We start from the raw sequence: 21566 nt of genomic DNA on the forward strand, positions 1-21566 counted from the left end.
ATAGTGTATTGAGTAGAGGCTTGATAAATGTACACTGACTTGCTAGATAATGCTGCTGCCATATAATGTAGTGGTAAATAAAACTGTTAAAAGAGCTGTAAAATATGTAACAGTTTTCCTTTGTGCAAGGTAAAAAACAAGTTTTAACAGCAACAAAAAACACTTAAAAATTTTCTTTAATGTAAACAAACTTCAGTTCTCGTAAAGGCAGCTAGCGAGTTATAGATTCTTTTCAGTGACTTAAAATGAAAAGGAGCAGACTAATGTGGAACCTATAATGGAAATAATTGGCCAAGGTGAACAAAGAGTCAGACATTACTCTTTGTGAAGTAGAAAAATGTCAAGTTTTATCATTCACTTTCTTTCCATGTTTCTTCTTAGTTCAGTATTTTATTTGTTTTTGAGTGTATGTGGTTTTGAGGTACGTTTTGCATTTCTCCAGTCTTTATTTTTCACAGTTGTTATTACCCTTGAGTGCTCCCCAGGCAGAGAAACAAAGACTTCTTTGGAGTGACATACACTGAACCCAAGCCCTACAGGATTTCAACGAATCAATGCCCCGCTGTATATATGTATCCTAGCTAAAATTACGTAAGATATAAGGAAGCAATCCTCAATAACTAAGAACCGACAGACACTACAAACATGGTATTATATGCCAAGGAACTTTAGATAATAGAACTGTCTCTGATAATGAGTATAAAATTAAAAACATGAGAAAATGATAACACACTGTGAAGCCAGATGTGTGATTTTGCAAATAACAAAATAGATGTTCTAGAAATAAAAATGTCATTATTGAAATGAAAACTCAGTGGGGAAAAAGGATTAAACAGCAGATCTGAGACAACTGCAGAGAGAAGTGATGAACTGGGAAATATTAAAAGATGTTTACCGAAAGTCCTTGCAGAAAAATAAAGAAATGAAGGGCATAAAGAATAGGGTAAGAAGGTTCAGCATATAATAATGAGGAATTCCAGAAGCACAGAACAGAGAAAATGAGGGGGAAAAAATATTCAAAGAGTTATAAACAAGGATTTTTCAGGTTCCTAAATTCCACAAAAAATAATAAAGCCATTTCCAGGATAGAAATTGCAGCTCTAGAATGACAGAGACAAAGTTTCTTAAAAATTGCTCTCATATATAGGAAAATTAAACTGACTGCCAACTCTGCAACAGGAAAAAAACAGAAGATACTGTGATACTATCTTAAAAACAATGAGAAAAAATCATTCTCATTGTGGAACACCATATTTATTTAAATGATCATTCAAAGCTGAAGGTGAAATAAAACACATTTTCAGGGAAACAAATGCAGCTGTTATCGAGAATCACTAAAGGATGTATTTGAGAAAGAAGGGGATTTATCCCAGAAGAAATGAACTGCCAGAAGCAGTGGGAGTAAAGATATTGGCAAACAAATGGGCACATGTAAATAACACTTTGCTATTTAAAACTGAATAATAAAGCTACTTCTTTGAAAATAAATATTTAATTTAGAATTCATAAACGTGTAATAATAATGACTATTTGGTGAAACTAAGTAGAATTTAGAATGAATCAGGATCAAGGTCAAACTAAATACTAAACAGAAATCTGTAAAAGAAGGAATGACAGAATTTGACATTAGAATATCATGTCATAAATTTCTTAGTTTTGTGAGGATAACGTGAAAGATACTGATCAAGTACAGACAAAATAAGCTGAATATGCATACACTCATTAAAATAATAGAGAAAGTATGTGTACGTGACAAAAAAAAAGAATGACAACTTAACCAATAGATGTGAACAGTGTTAAGAAGAAAAAAAAAGAAGCCCCCCCCACCTACAAAAGAAAATAAAAAGAAAGGAAGCACAGAATGAGGTGGTGTCTAAATACATCAGAAATGTGAAAGTTAATACATTTCAGGTTGATCAAAAACAAAATTTGTTTCTTTATTCTGTTTACAGAAGACATGACTACAATTTAAGAGCAAAGAAAATTTGTCACTAAAAAGAAAACTAAAGGAATACAAAAAAAGACAAATTGAAAGCTAGTATATGTGAATAACAGAAAAATAGGTATTAAAGGCATTAAAGGAAAAATAAAACTCCTGATATAACAAGAACATAAATATTTTGAAATTTACGTGCAGCAAAAATATGACAGAATTACAGTGAAGAAACTGACACATCCACAATCATGTGGCAGATTTTTAACAATCTCTCACAGTAACTGATAAATAAGGAAAAATAAAATTTTTCTGAGTAGTAAGAGAAAAAAAATCCACATAACATATATCCATGGCAAACAAAAACAGGGCCTATGTGATCACTTTTCATCTTAAATAAACAAGCTTAGTATACCATAATACATGTAACTTTTATAAATAGATAAATATAATTTCTGAAAAAATGCATGGCTTAAATATTTAAATGGTTATACTATTACATTTACCAATCTTACATCTCCCCACTAATGAATAAAATTTGGGAGAAAATTTTGTATCTGTGATAGGAAAAAAATACAAAATTTAATTCTAGAAAAATTTCACTCTATTTATTAGTTTTTCCCCTGAGGTAACTGAAACAGAAAACTTCTCTAACCTTTCTCTTCTCATCTTGATGAGGTAGCCTAGCACCGGATTTCATAAGCCTTACTTCATAACTGAAACTTATGATTCTGTATCTCTGCATATTATTAAAAACATATTTCCTTATATTTTCAAAGCAAACACATAAACACTTTCCATCCCTGTTCCCCTCACCACCTGTCACCTCTCAGACCGATTCTCACACATATGCACTTGCAAATGGATAGTCTTTAAAAACAAATTTGTCTTGGTATTTTAATGTCTTGTTCAATTAAATCAATCTCTGGATTGATTTGAAATTATTAGGAGAGTTTCTTTTCGATAGTGAATCAAACAACTGCCAGCATTCCTAATCATAAATTTAAATGTTAAACAGGGAGCACTCACACTATTAAAAACAAAACAAAATAAAAAATTCTGAAAGGACTAATACCATGTCTAACATAACACAAGGTGTTAAATATTCACTCGTTACTAGACAGCTTTCATGCCATGTCAAGCTCACACACAGATCCCGGGCAGCTGTCTTGGATGACATTTTATGGCATGTGCCCAAGAATGCTGCAGTTGTCTACTGCTTTGAAAACTTTTGCAATAACTGCAATACAAAGGCCATAATCAAAAACAAACAAACAAAAACCACAACACCGCTATCTTTCTAATCATCAACACATGTACAAGAAATTTTTTGAAAGGAAGACCTATATTTCAATATCTTCAAACAAAAATGATTGGCTTAGACATCCCCTACTATACTGGTGTTAAGTTGTTAAGGGGAAGAGTGCTGTGGAACTCTGGGGAGGGTCTCTCAATTCAAGATGTTTATAAGCCAAGTCGGTGACTTCCTGTCCATAGGTGGGGTTGTTTGTGTGCACTATGCATGAAGATGTAGCCATGAGGAGAAGCTAAGAGTGTTGGAAGAGAACAGGGTCTGAAACCACTGAAGTATATTATCCAACCTGGAGCAACCCCAATTTGAGACTCATTTTTCTGATATAATAAATGTCTACCTTTGTAGGCCAGTGCTAGTTTTGCTTTCTGTAACTTGAAATCAAATGCATCCTAATAGATATAGCACCATTACGGAAAGAAACAGACATGGAATAATTTTTTTTGAACCAAACATTTTACCAGTATGTTACTGTAAAAAGGAAGTCAAAAGGTGCTACCTATCTCTGTTTGAAACTTTTTGTCTGTGTTTGTGAAGAAGTTACATAGCTTCTCTGAGGCTTAATTTTTTAATTCTTCAAAAAGTAGTAATAATACCTCTTCTGAATTCCCATCCCTGAAGGTGTGAAATCTAATGATAACATCACATGTAAAGTTTTTTTTTCTTGAATTTAATCAGCCGTGAAATTCTATGTGGGCAAGGAGAATGTGAGTCATTAAATGTGAACAAAAAGGTAACAGCAGGAATAATGGGTTTTTGTTTCTATTTTTCTATTACCCCTGTTATAGTGGGGCTAAAAGGCATCTAAACACCTTTTGGTTTGAAAGGAATCACGCACAGGCGCGGTGGAGCCCTGCTTCCCTCTATTAGTAGCCCAAGAGTGTCCGATGGTATCGCCCCCACTCTCTGGCATCTACAGGCTCACGTATGACAGAGCTTGGACAATTAGATCCTTTCACTAGGACTTGGATTCGTCAAGAGTGAAACTGAACTGTCGTGGGTAGTCAGTTTACCGACACAGCTGTGGAGAGGTTAAGGTCTGGCAGCCAGGACTAGCGTCTGGGAGCAATGGCATCACCTCTTTCTACAGCCCACTCGTTGAGAGCTCCTGTCTTGACTGCACCTTTTAGACCGAAAGCTGTCATATCTTCTGATATGTTTAAGTTAGCCACAGGGGATTTCTGTTATTTGCAGTTAAGAAGCATCTGAGTACATCTAAAAGTTTTTAATGCATAATTTAAAATGTAAGGCAGATTAAAGATTTTATTTGTAAAAATTATGTCCTAGACTCTATTAACTGTGTTCTAACCCTATTGTTCATGGAATACTTCATGATTTGAAAAATTGAAAATGTGAAAGTTTAAAAAAAATAAATAGCATAATATTATCTACTTTTGTTTCCAGTTTTATTTAAATCAAACTTAGGTAAGAATATTAGCTATTTTACTAATATTGGTGTTATTATCGTAGAAGATGATGAAAACTTGCTCGATTCAAAAGCAGATTAGTTTTATCTATCAATTTGAATAGAGTTCACTAAGCTTTTGTGTGAATCACAAGAAGGAAGGTGAGGAAATTGGAATAGCTTTCTACGTATCATCCTGAGTCTTAAAATGTAATTTTCCTAAACACTTGTGTCGATGTTCTTTAAAAAGAAAAAATAGAGAAGTAGAGGAGGAAAAAGTAAAGACATTTTAAGGCTATTTTAGAGACAGGTGGATGTGGTTGCATTATATAGTATGTATATTGTATTATGTATTGGAAATGGTTGCAATAAAGGATCAAAAACAAATTCTCAAAGTATGATCCCAGCATAGCACCAACAGCATCACCTGGAAACTCGTAACAAATGAAAATTCTCAAACCTCAGCCTAGACCTACAGGCTCAAAAGCTCTGAAGGGGTCCCAGCAACTTCTTTTATAGTGAACACTCCAGGCTGTTCTGCTGCATGTTAAAGTTTGAAAACCGCCACTAGCCTGCACAGTTCGGTTAAAGAAAACCAAAAGTCATTCAACTCTGCTTCTGGTGATGCACCTCACACTCTGTTGTAATTTACTTGGTAGCAGGTCTATCTTCCCTAATTGATTATATTTATATCAGCAGTTACGTCTTCTGTGAATCTCTGTCACTTGCCAAAATATATCTATCAGATACCAAACTTAATATTTCAGATGAACTCCAAAAAAGGAAACAAACATTGACAATTTAATAAAGCTTTTTAATGCATTATACAGTAGCTATTGTCATATTTTTCTTCTCACTACTCTTAATGAAAAAAATGACAAAGGTTATCTTTGGGTATTTATCTTTGGATGAGCTGTGTGTCAATACAAACAGTCTGATTGTAATACTTTCTAAAATAAAACCTGCCCTTATTTAGTCATTCATATTATATGGTAGAAATATTCTTATTTTTAAATTGATTTTACTATGATAAAGAAAAATTCCTTCAGCAGTATCTCAATCCAACTCAAAATGGTAGTGATGCACGTTAGCCACAATTATTATGAAAAACATTGTTCTATTTTCCTGAAACAATTTGAAATCATGCAGAAAAGTACTCAAAGAGAAAAAGTAGGAGTAGTAGCTGCTTGTTTCACTCTGTTCTCGTTTTGTTTTGCTTCTGAGCTCAAAGTGAAGAAAGAGATGGTTATAGCACTCTAAATAGTAAAATGTTTCTTCCTCAAAATCTTTAATTTTTTCCCTCGTGATAATTAAAGGAAAAAAAAGATATTTGCTGTTTCAAGGTACCAGTTGATTATATAGTTTAAAACAGCTTAACTATACCATTTCATATATACATTTAAGTAATTGCCAGTGTTCTTTGAAATAAAATTTAACTATGGGACCTTTTCAGTATTAACAGTTATGCAGGAAGGAAATTAGGCACCTCCATATCCAGAGAACTAACAAGACATTGATCCAATAGGACTGGATGTGTTTCGTGTTTTGTATCTTATAACCTATAATTTAAAAGTAATGTATTTTCCACATCATTTTATCAGCAAACTGTTAGAGATAAAATATTAGGACCAATGCCTCTGATTTCAATCATGGCATTCAAATTGGTTTCAGCTCGGTATAATAAATAACTTTGGGAGCCTCAGGTATATGATGAAAATAAATTACCAACATTTACCAAAAGTAATTAAAAATAATTTATTTCTGCCACATGTGATTCCTTATATTCTCTTTAAAAACCTTTACTTAATTACGCAACATATATTTGTTCTTTGAAGAAGAAATGGAATATACTGCTAAATGCACAAATTAAAATGCAAAATAAATCTGTAATCATATGTCTTGCTGTATAACCTTCCAAATTTTGTCTATATGTATGTTTCTTTAAGAAAATACATAACATATATAAACCTACATCAACGATTCTTTAGAAAAAATATGACAGTAACGTGACTCCATGTGTTACAAATACACATATCTTTATCACCATTTTTAATGGCTGGATAGTATTTCATGGAAGTATTATGTCATAATTTGCTTAATAAATCTCAGGTTGATAATATTAACTGGCTTTTTTCCCCTAAATTTAGGTATTTTAAACTGTGCCTTTCTATATTTTTATACATAGAGCTATGCAATTTATTTTCTTATGATACATTCTTAGAAATGTTTGCATGTCTTAAATATCTTTTTCTTTACTAAGACTTTATTTTTTAGAGCAGTTTTAGGATTACAGCAAAATCGAGGGGAAGATAGACTTTCTCTGTACCTTTGGCCCCCACACATGTGTAGCTTCCCGTTATCCACATCCCCCATGAAAGTAGAAAGCGGTACATTTATTATAACTGAAGAAACACTGACACATGGTAAGCACTCATATAGTTAACATTAGGGTTCACTCTTGGTGGTGTACATTCTGTGGGTTTAAACAAATGGATAAGGACATGTATCCATCATTATGGTACCATGCGGAGTATTTTCACCCCCCCCCAACCCTCTGTGCTCTGCCTATTCATTCCTACTCCCCAGCCCCTCTGATTTTATTGTTTCCATAATTTTGCCTTTTCCAGAATGTCATATAGTTGGAATCTTACAAAATGTAGCCTTTTCAGATTGGCTTCTTTCACTTAGTAAAATGCATTTAAATTCCTCCATGTCTTTCCATGGCTTGACAGCTCATTTTTTAGCCTTGAATAGTAATATTCTACTGTCTGGATCTACCACATTTTATTCAACTGTTCACCTACCTTGGTTGCTTTCAAGTTTTGGCAATTATGAATAAAGTGGCTATAAATATCTGTGGACTGATTTTTGTGTGCACATAGTTTTCAACTCCTTTGGGTAAATAATAAGGAGTACGATTGCTGGAAGAATATGTTTAGTTTTGTGAGGAATCTTCAAACTGTCTTCCAAAGGGTCTGTACCATTTTGCATTTCAATTAGCAACATATGAGAGTTCTGTTGCTCCATATCCTTTGGCCATTCTAATACGTGTGTAGTGATATTGTTATTTTAATTTGCATTTTTCTGATAACATACGATGTGGAGAATCTTTTCCTATACTTATTTGTCATCTGTATAGCTTCTTTGGTGAGGTGTTCGTTAAGATCTTTGGCCCATTTTTTTGGGGGGGGGGGTTGTTTTCTTATTTTTGAGCTTTAAGAATTCTTTGTATGATCTGGATAACAATCCTTATCAGATATGTCTTTTGCAAATATATTCTCCCAGTCTGTGGTTTGTCTTCTCATTCTCTTGACATTACCTTTTGCATAGCAGAAGTTTTTAACTTTAACGAAGTCCAGATGCACTGTTGTCTCCTATGCTTATAACGTGTTCAAGACTCCTTATTTGAATAGTAGACAGAAACAACACAAACTTTTGAAATATCCTATATTGTATGTTCATATTCCATGCTTTTATTTTCTCCCAGGGCAATAATCTTGTTGTTGATTTATTAAAAAGCTATACTTTGACACAATAAAACCAATGTACAAATTGTAGATGATTCAAAAACTGAATTGAAATTTGAGATGATTCATATAATTATATTTATAATGGGTATAACTAAACAGAAACTTTAAAATCTTATATCAAGATAACTTTCTGCATCATCCTTTATGCTATTTGAATACATTGACAAAACAAATCATCAAATCATATGGTAAGGATGATTATTTTCTTCCAACTTACATTAGTGATTTTGAAGGCAGAGAGCTGAGTTTTCTCAGGCAGCAATCAAATCGAAAAGAAAGCCTAATGTTTGGGGGACACTAGTAAATAGTAGTATGAGATTGCTCATGATTAAAATAGTGTCTTGTAATTTGTTCAGTATCATAGTGTGAGACAGGATATTGTGATACTTAAGAAAAGAGAATATATTGTACATGTACAAAATTTTTAATACAAAATTTGGATTATTTTATGACTGTGTCTGCTTTTCCATAATTAAACAATCCTATTTCATTGATCTATCAATGAACCAATGATACTGTAAACTTTTTTTAGCACTGAGGAAAATTATATGCAAAACTATCAAGATTTCTAACTCAAGAGTTTAGTTTAACCTCTGCATTTTAAGGGAAAAGAAGTGTTTACTTACAAAAATGTAGAATCTTATAATCTTCTGCTAAGGATGAGTAGAATTTCAAGGCATGAGAGAGTGAGGGCTCAATAGGTGAGGATTATGTATGGAAAACTGTTTTTGTAGATGACAGGGAAATGTTTGTCTCTGTTTGGGAGTATAATACTGGATGTCATAACCTGGAGAATACCTTGAAGTCAAATCTAGGAAAGCAATAATCCATGATTCTAGGAGGACAATTTACTAAGCACCCAAAATGAGGAAGGTAAACAGCCTAGACATTCCATAGAGAGAAGCAATATTATCCTTACTAAAGGATTCTGGTTATATTCCAGATCTGTGGAAAAGCCTGCAATAATTTTTTTATATATTCAATGAAAAGTTTATGATGATTAAACAAGTGTATTTTAGGGCTTCCCTGGTGGCGCAGTGGTTGAGAGTCCGCCTGCTGATGCAGGGGACACGGGTTTGTGCCCTGGTCCGGGAAGATCCCACATGCCACGGAGCAGCTGGCCCGTGAGCCATGGCAGCTGAGCCTGCGCATCCGGAGCCTGTGCTCTGCAACAGGAGAGGCCACAACAGTGAGAGGCCCGCGTACCCCACCCCCCCAAAAAAAGTGTATTTTAAAAAGCAACCATGCAATAAAGCTGTGAGATATGTATTTCCATTATAAAAAAAGTTTACTTTTGGTAGGCTTCTTAGGATCTCCTTATCACCTGGTTTTAAACCGATCTGACAATTTTTAAAAATATTTATTTATTTATTTTATTTATTCTTTTGGCTGCTTCGGGTCTTCGTTGCAGTGCACGGGCTTCTCTCTAGCTGTGGCGTGAGGGTCTTCTCTCTCTAGTTGTGGCGCATGGGCTCCAGGGCTCGTGGGCTCTCTAGTTGAGGTGCGCAAGCTCAGCAGTTGTGGCGCGCGGGCTTAGTTGCCCCGAGGCATGTGGGATCTTAGTTCCCTGACTAGGGATCGAACCTGCGTCCCCTGCATTGGAAGGCGGATTCTTTACCGCTGGACCACCAGGGAAGTCCCCTCTACTGACAATTTATAACAGAAAAGTGACAACAATGAAAACACATAAACAGTCATGCAAGTTAAGGATTAAGGTTCTGACAAACCTCTCTCAAATATGGACTCTATAATTAGCAGGTTGTGTGATCTTGAATAATGTAATTTTTTTTAAGACTCCCTTTTCTCATTTGTACAATAACAACTACTATGTCATTATATGTAATATAATTCTCTATGACGATGGAAATTCCAGCATTTGAAGCAGGAATTTATAAAACAGAACAAGTTCTCTTGGCATCCTTTGGAGAGATGTGGTTGGCCTAGGGCACAGCTGGCCACACAGTGAGTCTGGAATTCTGCAGAATGACTCCAGCAGAGAAAAGCCTCTCCACTGTTGTTTTGTTTTTAACGAATCGAGCATGGGAGTGGACTTACGGGACTCAATGACAAAGAGAATGCTATAACAACAAAAATCTTGGAGAGAAACTCTTCAAGGAAGGATGGGAGAGCTGGCTGTAGTCCCTGGAGATTAAAGAACTGGGATCTTTCTCCCTTAAAGCTGAGGTCAAGAATAGCCTTTCCTCCTGGAAAGGAGAACCCCCGTTTTCCAACCAGCTCTTCACCAGGCAATGCAGAGAGTGCTCCCAAGGTCATTTACTGGACAGTGCTGTTTGTGTATAAAGTGCACAATACATTATTTGTATTTTCATAAAGAATTAATGACGTCTATTTACAATAGCCCGGAGATGGAAACAACCTAAGTGTCCATCATTGGATGAATGGATAAAGAAGATGTGGCTCATATATACAATGGAATATTACTCAGCCATAAAAAGAAACGAAATTGAGCTATTTGTAATGAGGTGGATGGACCTAGAGTCTGTCATACAGAGTGAAGTCAGAAAGAGAAAGACAAATAGCGTATGCTAACACATATATATGGAATTTAAGAAAAAAAAATGTCATGAAGAACCTAGGGGTAAGACAGGAATAAAGACACAGACCTACTAGAGAATGGACTTGAGGATATGGGGAGGGGGAAGCGTAAGCTGTGACAAAGTGAGAGAGTGGCATGGACATATATACACTACCAAACGTAAAATAGATAGCTAGTGGGAAGCAGCCGCAGAGCACAGGGAGATCAGCTCGGTGCTTTGTGACCACCTAGAGGGGTGGGATAGGGAGGGTGGGAGGGAGGGAGACGCAAGAGGGAAGAGATATGGGAACATGTGTGTGTGTATGGCTGATTCATTTTGTTATAAAGCAGAAACTGGCACACCATTGTAGAGCAATTGTACTCCAATAAAGATGTAAAAAAGAAAAAAAGAATTAATGACGGATAGCTATTTTAACTACTGTTATGCATAAGTATTTGAAAGCAGTAACTGATGTGAGGCTCTCCTGTATGCAAAATGTGTTAAATCTCTACTAGGGGCTCATTTCTGTGCTTGTGGCTCATTCACAGATGGTTGAAGTAGCTACAAATCTGATCATTAACTTAATTATAATAATTCTATTTGTCATTAGGAGAATAAAAAGGTGGTTTATAGATTTGTATATTAACTGTGCTAAACCTAACTGGCATGAAAAATGCAATATTCCTTTAAGAGCTCAACAAGTCTCTTAGAGCTTCAAATTACTACTGTTCTATCTATTATTATCACCATTATTATTATTCACATACATAAGAATTTCAATACTTAAAATGTTCAAGTAAAAATTAAAACGTGGAACCAATGTCAATAGCATACAATGTCAATAGTATTTCAAATCAGTGCAATTACATAAATCACTGCTTTACAGTACAATGGCTTGACATTAATATTGTTTCTGAAGGATAATGTCATTCTGCTTTCCATATCTTTCTTCCATGGATGAGGGAAATTAATGGAAATGACCCTAATCAATTAAGTGACCTGTGAGGAGGCTGAAAGTACTGTCAATCTATGGATATCAACAATGCAAAATATCCTTATTTATTTATTTTTTGAATATAGTGTGAAGCTATATAGTGAAGTGTCTCTAACCTTGTCTCCAATCCAAGCACTTACCCTCCCCACAGGCAATTACTATTAGCAGGTTTCTTTGAATATACTTTAAAGGATATTCTATACAAATATAGGTAAATTAATAAATGAATTTTTTTAGAAATAAAAATTGTATAATATACTTTTTTCATAACTTTTTATTAGCAATAATGATTTTTTTCCTCAACAGTCATAAATATATTTTTATTCTCTTATGGCATGTTGCATAGATTTGATTAGCTCTGTAGATCAGTTCCTGGAAGAGGAAATGTTGGTCAAATGGCTTGAACATTTGTTATTCTTAGAAATATTTCAATTAGGCTCCCACCGGGAATATATAATTCCTATTTCTCCATATCAACACAGTATTTTGTCAAACTTTTAAAAACCTGATAAAATTTTAGTATAATTTTAAATTTCATTTACTTTCATTTAAAATGAGTTAGGCATTGTGCACATATTTAAGAGAAATATGTATTTCCTTTTTGTTGAACTGTATGTTCAAATAATTTGCACACATTTTCCTATTGGATCATTGGTCTTTTCAGTGAATCATAGATGCCATTTATATTTTAGGAAAATTAGGTCTTTGAGAAATGGGTGTTTTATTTTTCAGGTTATCACTTAAAATTTAAACTTGATTATATTGATTATTGCAGTCATAACTTATTAATGAATGACTACAAGCGCTTTATTTTATAGCTTCTGAGTTTTGTGTCTGAACTAGAAATTATGGGCACAAAATAATCTTTCATTATTTGTTCTAATTCTTATATAACATTTTTTTTCCTTTTTGGGAGGAGGATGATTTTTGTTGAAGTATTATATTTTGCCAGTTGTCAAGCTGTTGCCTCTCTACTTTAAGCTCATTAGTCTGTACTCTGATTAGTGATGCTGTGGCAGAGATGCTGAAACTCCATTTTTGTTCTGCCAGCTCCCTGTTAGCTCTGCCAGTAGGAGTGCTAGAGGGATACTGCAGATCTGGAGGAGGAAGACACTTGCCCCTTACTGCTTGCTTCCCCGTTTGTTCTATTCCTGTCCATTTCCCCGCATAATGATTCTACCACTGCAGTTTTTTTTCCTGTATCAACTCTTAGCAGTTTTTGCAATATTTAAAGAACCAGCTGCATCGTGTCTCTCAGAGACACCAGCATCAACCATGGGGAATTTCCAGATCTGGTGTCTGGGTGCCAGCTCCACAGGTCCCTTCTTCAAGTACAGAGCAATACTCTCTCCCCAGACGTCTGGGTTTCTGTACCTTGAGATCATTCTTTCAATCTTCCATGATTTAAAAAAGCCAATGTCTTCCCTTTGTGTTTCATTCATAGAAGGGAGAGTGTTCCTTGTAGTTGCTGCTGCTGTGATTCTATGGTGTGATTCTTCTTTTTGCATTTTTTAGGTCATCAATAAGTAAACAATTCATTTTAGTAAAGCACTCCTGTTAAAATAGTTGATGAGCTGTCTCCTAACTGCATGCTGGTACGAACACACATCAAAACAAAGGGTGATCTAAAAAGAGTGCAAAAACCTTCACAGAGTGAACACACCTGTGTAAAAAGCACCTAGAACAAGAAACAGGCATTTCTAGCAACTAAGACACATCTCTCATGTCTCCTTCCAGTGTCTAAATTCTCCACCATAAGGATAACCACTCTTTTGGTTCCTAACCCCATGGATGCATTTTCTCTGTTCTTAAACTTTACAGAATCATGTAATGTGTGCTTCTTTTTAGTAACTTCTTTTACGGAATACTGCTCTTCAGATTCATCCATGTTACTGACTACAGTTGTTTACTTATCCTCATTAATATACATTATTCCATCATCTGAGTGTATCACAATTTATTCATGAATGGAATTTGAGGTGATTTATATGAATAGTTTTATGAACAGTCTTGTATATGACTTTGGTAAATATATGCACAAATATTTTAGGGGTATATATATATATATCTAGGAAGTAGACTTACTGGGTCACGGGTAGCTTTATTATATATTGGCAAATGCTTTTCTAGTGAAACAACTGCAAGCAATTCCAGAAACTCCACATTGCTATTAATACATCTCTTATCTATCTTTTCATTTTATTAATTTTGGTCGGTATAGAGTAGTACTATACTTTGAATTTACTTTCTCTAATGATCAATGAGTTAGAGCCTCTTTTCAGTTTGTAGTGGACATTTGGATATTCCCTTTCTTTAAGAGCTCAACTACTTTCTCCAATTTTCCATTTGATTTCCCCCCCTTTTCTTATTGCTCTATAAGATTTTACACATGTATACATACATATATACTTCAACTCTACAGCTTATCTTTTCACTGTCTTAATTTTGCCTTTCCATAAAAACAGTTCATATTTTATATAGACAGTTTATAAACTTTGATTTTTTCCTTTATGTTCTTGTTTTTGTCTTATTTAATACGTATTTCTCTACCCCAAGTTCATGGAAATTTTTTCTCCAATTTTTGTCAGGAATAATTATATTATGTGATATATCAATAGAATATTCTTTTCATTTACCCAATATGAATACAAATTGGTCCTCCAATATTTTTTGAAAGTACTATCCTTTTAACTTCACTTCAATGTGTCCTCTGTCATAAATTAAGAGACCATACATCTGTCTGTCTCTATTCTATTGCACTGGTCTATTTGATATTCCTTACACTAAAACTTCTCTGTCTTAATGAATTCAGTGTTATAATACACATTTCCATCTGATAAAGTCTATCCTCCAACTTCTCTTATTCTTTGAAAGATTTGCCTTTGCTTTCCTTTTTTTATATTCATATATAAATTTTAGAATCACTTTATAGAATTCCCCACCCCACCCCAAAATCTGGTTGTCAGATATTGCTTTGAATTTATTGACTAATTTTATGAGAGTTAACATCTTTTAATACTGAATCTTTCAATTTATGAATATTGAGAGTTATTAGTACTTATTCATGACTGGGAAGAATTACTATCCTAAAAATATCCTCATTATATTAGTATATAATTTCAATATAATTCTTATCAAATTCTAATAGGATTTTTTGAGGTTGACAAATAAGTTTAAAAATTGGAGTGAAATTCCTCAAATTGCAAAGACAAACAAACTGAAAACCTGAAAACAAAATTCTGCTAAAGAACCTCTCAGGCAGAAAACTAAAGATACAAATGTCAACATGTATTGCAAAGCCAGAATTGCCAAACAGTCTGATATGTACATAGACACAAATAGATTAATATATAAACCAGAGAGCCCAGAAACACATGCCTGTCTTATGGATACAATATACAAAAATAAAAGGTGGTGGACAAATTGCTGGAGAAAGGGCGTTAACTATTAACTGAATTATTAGGCAGATTATTAGCTGTTCATCTGCAGAAAGACTATAAATGGTTCCCAACTACATGCTATAGTAAATAAAGACTTAAAATTAATTACAAACCCGGAATATAGGGCCAAACTATGTGAAACTAAGAAGAAAGTGCATAAGTATTTTTATGACTTCAGTATAAAAACAGATTTCTTACATAAGAGAACAAAAGCATAAATCACTAAGGCAAAGGGATAAACAAACAAGTATATTTGACTAGGCCAAAATTAAGAAGTCTGGTACCCCAGATATACCATAAGACGCATAGAGTTAAAAGATAAGCAGCAAACTGAATGAACATAATTGCATCACAGATTTTTTTAGATGTATATTTCAAGGAAAAAAATCCTATAAAGTAATAATAAAAACCAAAAAATCCTTACAAAATATTGGCAGAAAAAAACAAAAAGCAAATCATAGGTGAGTAAATCCAAATGACCAACTAACCTGTGAAAACATGATCAACTCACTAGTAAACAAAATTGAGAAAACAATAAATACATTGCATACCCATTACACTGGTCAGTATTAATAACTCATAAAAAATCAAATGTTGAAAGAAATGTGGTATGGCAAGAGCTTGCATACATTTCAGCTTTCACCAGTCTTGAAAATATTAGGGAAACCTAATAAAATTGAAAAAATATATATACTATTGATATAACCTAACTCTTTTTCTCTGACTAGCTAACTAGCTATTCATCTCAGAAAACACCTTTTTTGCTTACCAGAAAACTTGTTCAAGGATTGTAAACAAAAACAATAGAAATGAGATACAACCTTTTAGGTTGGAAACAACCTAAAATCTGTCAATAGGCATATAAATAAACTCAAATATATTAAAATGTTAAATAACTGCAAAATAGATTTGAAAAATCCCTTCATATATTGACAAGATTGAGGAAAAAAAAAACTTTAGTGGTTAAAGCAAGTTGCTGAATCATGCATATAATATGTAGAGTTTATACAAAATTAATAAACAAAACATACTCATATTTTTAATGATATATGAATATATCTAATAAAAATGACAAATATGGAAGGAAATTATATAAATCTTACACTGGAAGGAAATAAAAGGGATTATGACTGGTATAAAGTGGCTTCAACTGTATTAATAATGTACTGCTTCATTTGACAAAGAAAACACTACAAAAAAATTAGCTAATTCTGTGCAGTAGCCAAATGAATGCTTACTATACTTTTCTCTCGGCTTTTTTTTCTATTCATGCAAAAAACCTCCACCACATCAAGGCTTAACAACAACAAAAATGACTTGGCTACTACTTCCATGCTTTTGCACAATCCTGGGGTGCACTTCCCCCTCTACCCTCAAAAGTCAACAAAGTGTAGTCTTATCCAAAAACACATTCTGTGGCCTCCTCCATAATTCAGAATAAGCTAAAAAAAGTTTTAAAATAATAACTAAAAAAAAACCTCTCACAAGTAAAACCGTATTTCTTTCCTTTTAGAAAATTCTGATTAGGTGAACAATTTATTAGAATAGTATTTTTTCCAGTGAATAAAAATTAGATAGAAGATGACTATTTTTTTCAGTGCTATTATGCAATACTGGTTCTTTAACGAATTGTCCTTTTCCACTGTAGGGATATTTGTATCTAAGGCATTGGGGTTAATCATCTGTTTTCAGACCATGTGGTGTCTTAGACCTTTTAGCAGAAACACTGATGAATTCTTGTTCCATTTTTTTCTATTATTGGTACTTTAATGGCTATTTATTATTTTTTTAACATCTTTATTGGAGTATAATTGCTTCACAATGCTGTGTTAGTTTCTGTTGTACAACAAAGTGAATCAGCCATATGCATACATATATCCCCATATCCCCTCCCTCTTGAGCCTCCCTCACACCCTCCCTATCCCACCCCTCTAGGTCATAGCAGAGCATAGATCTGATCTCCCTGTGCTATGCTGCTGCTTCTCACTAGCTAGCTATTTTACATTCGGTTGTGTATATATGTCGATGCTTCTCTCACTTTCCCCCAGCTTCCCCCTCCCCCACCCTGTGTCCTCAAGTCCATCCTCTCCATCTGCATCTTCATTCCTGCCCTGCCACTAGGTTCATCAGTACCATTTTTTTTTTAGATTCCATATATATGCGTTAGCATACGGTATTTGTTTTTCTCTTCCTGACTTACTTCACTCTGTATGACAGACTCTAGGTCCATCCACCTCACTACAAATAACTCAATTTCATTTCTTCTCATGGCTGAGTAATATTCCATTGTACATATGTGCCACATCTTCTTTATCCATTCATCTGTCAATGGGCACTTAGGTTGCTTCCATGTCCTGGCTATTGTAAATAGAGCTGCAATGAACATTGTGGTGCATGACCCTTTTTGAATTATGGTTTTCTCAGGGCTATTTAAATCCCTATATTTTCTTTTTGATGAGCTTTTAAGAATAGTAATTCACCATAATTTTGCCCCCCTCTGGCCACCATCATCCCAATAACAAAATCTAAGAATCAAGTATTGTTTTCAAAATCACACTACCAGTTTTATTATTGGTAAGGCTGGGGCGGAAACCAAGGGTAGGGTAGAAAGTCATCATCAAGTTTTCTAACATTTGTTATCCTGGTCTAGGCCTTTCATAGCATGTGTAAAGTAGACTTTAGGTCTACAGAACAGAGACTCACTGTCTCGCAGCTTGTTCGTGCTTACAAAAAGGACTGAGAGAAAAATGTGCCCAAAACTGGTGTAAGAAGGCAGGCTGGGCCCTGACTCAAGTGATTTTTCCAAGTGGAAGCAGTAACAAGACACAGCATATACTCTCTTCAAGAAGGAAAAATCCTAAAAGGGAATGGAAGGTGTCGGCCACAAATTCTCCATTCCTTCACACCGATCTTACCAATCAGCTACTCACTCTTCCTCTTAAAACTTTTAAAAGAAGAGATATGTTTCTGAGTCAAGGTAGAAACAAAAGAGAAGGAGTTTCTCTTGCACTTATCCTTTTCACTTATGATGGAAATCTCACTTATTTCATCAAAGCATTGCACTCCCTCTAAGTTTTACAGTTCTTAACACAGACTGAATGTTAAAATGACTATTCTTTCTTATGAAATCTGTGAAAACTAAGAACCCAGTAACTTTTTTGTCACTGAAAGCTTCATTGACTGCTTTCCCTTGTAGACTGTGCATTCACTGAAGGCAAGAATCCTTATCTTTTCTCCACAAAAGTCCCACTGACAAAATTAGTATCTGGAATAGACTAAGTTTTCAACAAGTACCTATTGACTGAGTGGTTCTGAACAGTGCACTTTCTCCCAATTACATTGTTACTGAGTGAGCCACCTTTGGGAAGGATTCATGGAGACAGCTTACCATTTGTGCATGATAAATGAGCTTTTTAGGTAAAATGAGAAGAGAGGCTGACTTTGACCACCTCCAGAATTTTCTAGACTATGCCTCACATATCTATCTTCTATCCCAAATCAATGGATCTCAACCTTAAATGCACATTGGAATTACGTAAAGAACTTTTACAAATTACCCATGCCTAAGCCCTGATGAAAATTTTGATTTATTTAGTTTGGGACGGATCCTAGATACAAGTATTTTTTAAAAGCCCTTCAGGTTATACTAATATGAAGTCAGGGCTGTAAACTACTGTCCTAAGTCATGGAGTCTGCTTTACATTTAAATGTCTATCAACTGATGATAAATAATAAATTGATGGGGAAATATTACAGTTCATTAAAAAAACAGGATCCAAGAATGGGAGAAGTTCTACAGGTGTACATGTCTTATTACTATAATGACAGATTAATTTTGTTCTCATATTATTTATTAAGGGATCTGAAAGTTGTTATCAGGAACACAGTTCTTTTTGGATATTTCTCAGGTGACTCCAATGCTAAGCTTTTTCTTCTTTAGAAAAAAAGACTTGATTTTAAATTAAAATTTATAATCAATAACTGCTTCACTTCCCCTGGATTTAAAGGACTGAACTCATAATTTAATTTTCCCTCTTAGACTTAGATTGCAATTAGATTCTATACCCTATTCAGTAAATGTTCAAATCTGCTTTAGGCTAATATTACAGAAGAAGTTTTTGTATTTTGCATAAAAAGTTTTGCATATTAATTGCAAAATCTAAATTGTCTGGATATATTGGTTACCATTTCCAATACTTTTAAATTTTGTTATCATACCTATAATAATCTCTGCTCTTCATGGTAATACATACAAGTAATACCTGTTTTAACTTGATAACATAATAATATCTAAAATACATAGAAAATATTTTTTACTCTATATTGAAATATTTCATACCTATATTGAGACCAAAAACACTCAGACACAAACACAGATACAGATTTTTAGAAGCTTTGACTCCAATTGCCCAACTTACAGAACTTAATTCTGTTTCGGCTCAGAACAAAAATCTTTGAGATTTTCTTATTCTTATCAAGAGACACTAGCTAAATTCAATCCTTTCCTTAAAATATGGGGATGAAAAAGTCTGCCTTTTATGTTGACTGAATGTGCTTACAGCTTTACCGATTACATCTAGGGCATAATTTGAATGATAGAATCCCTAACCTCTTTCATTCATTTACCACGTAGTCATTTATTCATAATATTTATGCATTAAAAACCACATGACTAGGCATTAGAGACACAATAGTCCTTGTCTTTTTTGAGCTTAGTAAGGACTTAGTATTGGCTAGAAACAACTATTTCTCTAAACGGACGGAAGGTGAGAAGGATCTATCTGCAGGATAAAGTTAAGTTGGGAGCAGGAGGTATAGAACAAACATTTGAAATTTAGAAAATCCATCAGAGCCATTAAATGAGAAAAAATACAACTTCTCCAGAAGACGTAAGGTAATAAATAGCACTTTATGATATTTTTAAGGACTTAATAAATTATGTTCATAGGAATGAAGGTTCAACATTGTAAAGCTGTTAGTTCCTCCCAAAATAATACATATATTTAAAGCACTTATCATCAAAATCCTAAATGTTCTTATTGGAATTGGGAGATAAAAACTCCATTTGAAAGTGTAAACTTATGAAAGTAGCCCAAAATTTTGAACAGGTGTGTCAAGAGCCTTGAATGAGTAGATATCAATATATAATCTAAAATGACAGCAATTAAAAGAGGTGCTCTTTTTAAAAAATGGCAAACATATTAATAAAACAGAATATAAAATCCAATAATACAGCCATATAAAATGATAAATGAAATAAAGAGGGAAGGAGTGTCACCCACAAAGTCCATTAACAATACCCAGGAAACAAAAATAGAATCTGGATAATAAAAAAGTCTAACCTTTTTTTTTCTTCTCCTTTGTGTGTAGTCTAGTTTCATGTGCTTGCAGGGGGGGTGCATGCGGAAGCCTCTCACCCGGCACTTCAGGCCGACGTTCCTGGTGCAAAATGGCTGCGCCGGGCTTCCCTGGTGGCGCAGTGGTTGAGAGTCCTTCTGCCAATGCAGGGAACACGGGTTCGTGCCCCGGCCCGGGAAGATCCCAAATGCCGCGGAGCAGCTGGGCCCGTGAGCCATGGCGGCTGAGCCTGCGCGTCCGGAGCCTGTGCTCTGCAATGGGAGAGGCCACAACAGTGAGAGGCCCGCGTACCGCCAAAAAAACAAAAACAAAATGGCTGCGCCGACACGTCATCTCCTCAGCTTGGTGGGCCGTGTGCAAAAGGGCTGCGCAATTCACTCAGTTCAAGCCAGCAGCCGGTGGGCAGTGCGCAGAGCCACTGAGCCGGGCACTGTGATCTGGAGCCCCGAGCAGCACCGCTGCACCCGTCCCGCGAGAACTCACCCAACCACCGCCCAACCCCACTGCGTGATCCCTATAAAGCAGCCCCGCCCACACCTGTGGGGAGAGCATGCGCTCTAGCGGTGGGATCCCGAACCTTGCCGTTTATTGATCAAAATATAAAACTTTTCCTTTGCTTCTGAACTGGACTCGGTCTTCCTCTATTGACTCAAGTGACACTGGGCAGGAGGACCTTTGTTGGGGCCCAACTCTGTAACAGCAGGGTTTACCCGGTAAATAATGTTGGCTAAATATTTGGAAAAAAATAAATAAGTTCCTAATGGGATGAATTTCCACCTATGTGATAAAGTGCTGATAAACTCTTCCCCTAAACAATATCTGTTGCAAATACGTTGAAAATAGAATGTTTGTAAAAGGACCTTGGAGTATAATAAGAAACATATTTGGTCTTTTCCTGGCTTCCAGGAACAGAGATTCTAAAACCCTTAAGTGATAGGAGTGTGGTTTTTTTTTTTTTTTTTTTTTTTTTGCGGTACATGGGCCTCTCACTGTTGTTGCCTCTCCCGTTGCGGAGCACAGGCTCCGGACGCGCAGGCTCAGCGGCCATGGCTCACGG

The 21566-nt window shown here is 34.9% G+C and overlaps 1 long non-coding RNA gene across 2 annotated transcripts in view; it reads right to left on the bottom strand.

Annotated features, from left to right (window-relative positions):
- LOC307196932 overlaps positions 1 to 20921 on the bottom strand; it is a 386149-nt gene extending 365228 nt beyond the window's left edge. For both annotated transcript variants that reach the window (XR_013831291.1, XR_013831292.1), the window contains exon 1: positions 20494 to 20921. This is a non-coding gene — a long non-coding RNA (uncharacterized lncRNA). The remainder of the gene's footprint in view (positions 1 to 20493) is intronic.
- Positions 20922 to 21566: the final 645 nt, after the last annotated feature.

Source organism: Stenella coeruleoalba, assembly GCF_951394435.1.
Source record: "Stenella coeruleoalba genome assembly, chromosome: 14".
NCBI lineage: Eukaryota > Metazoa > Chordata > Mammalia > Artiodactyla > Delphinidae > Stenella > Stenella coeruleoalba.